Genomic DNA, 1,178 nt, shown 5'->3' with positions numbered 1-1,178 from the left:
ATTAATTGAACGTGTCCCTAAGGAATAGAACTCAAAGTAAGCAGCCCCAAAATATTGCCCCAACTCTGTCACTGTGTAGTTTGTAACTTCAGACAAGCCTGAAGCACAGAGCAGGGCTCAATAATATTCTGTTATTATGGAAAGAGACAAAAAAGCTGCAAGTGCCAGGGAGACTGAGTGGGAGAATGACCTAGGGAAGCTCCCACATCAGCCAATTTTTCCTATATCCAAGAATGAAGACTTGGGGATAGTTTTTACCTACTGGACACCTTTTGCTTAGTTACTATGGTGCCATCAGAGGAATAGGAGATTTGGGGTCAGGAGACCAGACTCATAATCCCAGCCCTGACTTCTGCACCTTTCACTCAGCCTTCCTGGGGCTTCATTCTTTCCTCAGTAAAACTGGAGTTGGGGAGGTTATACAGATCAGGAGGTTATAAAAGATTCCAAGTTCCCTCCTAGCCCCGGGTACCTCTCTACACAGGTCAACTCCCCTGTGTCAGATCTCCCTGAAAAGAGGTCTCTTAGCTGAGCGCTCTCTCTCTCTCCACATTGTTCTCAGGGTTCCTTTGTGGAGCCGCAGTGAGCATCACCTGCCAGTAACTGCCTGGTGCCTTGGCCGGCTTGAACTGGCCTTATGGATGTTCCGTCAGGTCAAGCCTCAGCGCGGGGCTGCTCCTGCAGGAATAGCTCCTCTGCTGTGACTCACCCTGCTCCCTCTTCTTTGTGCATCTGAAATCTCTCCTTTGACCAGGTTCATCGTCTCTGAGCTGCACTCTCACCATCTGTTGAGAGCATTAAATCCAACAGTTTCCAATGGGCATCCCCTCCCTTTCTAAAACTCTATGCTCCTGTGATACATAAGGCTGTAACCATGTGAAAAGTGCATTTTTAAAATGTCATCCAGGTCACCGCTGGCAACTTGAGCACTGACCCACCAAGTCCGAGCTGTGGTTCCCCTGGGACCACTTTGGTGGCTGTATTTCCCGGAGCAGGGCAAGTGGTTGACTTCTGTGTCCACGCCAGGGCTCGGAGGGGCATCCTCTCTTCCTCTGCTCCTCTGCAGTCCGTTTCTTCTCCGTTGTTCCCCTGCTTGTATGAAGTCTAGTTCCAGTAACAAGATCGTGCATTCCCATGATGCCCACGCTGCTTCTGCTTTTACGACACATCCTGACTAA

This window comes from Suricata suricatta, chromosome 5 (genome assembly GCF_006229205.1).
Source record: "Suricata suricatta isolate VVHF042 chromosome 5, meerkat_22Aug2017_6uvM2_HiC, whole genome shotgun sequence".
In the NCBI taxonomy this organism is placed as follows: domain Eukaryota; kingdom Metazoa; phylum Chordata; class Mammalia; order Carnivora; family Herpestidae; genus Suricata; species Suricata suricatta.
Note: the sequence above shows the minus strand (reverse complement) of the source record.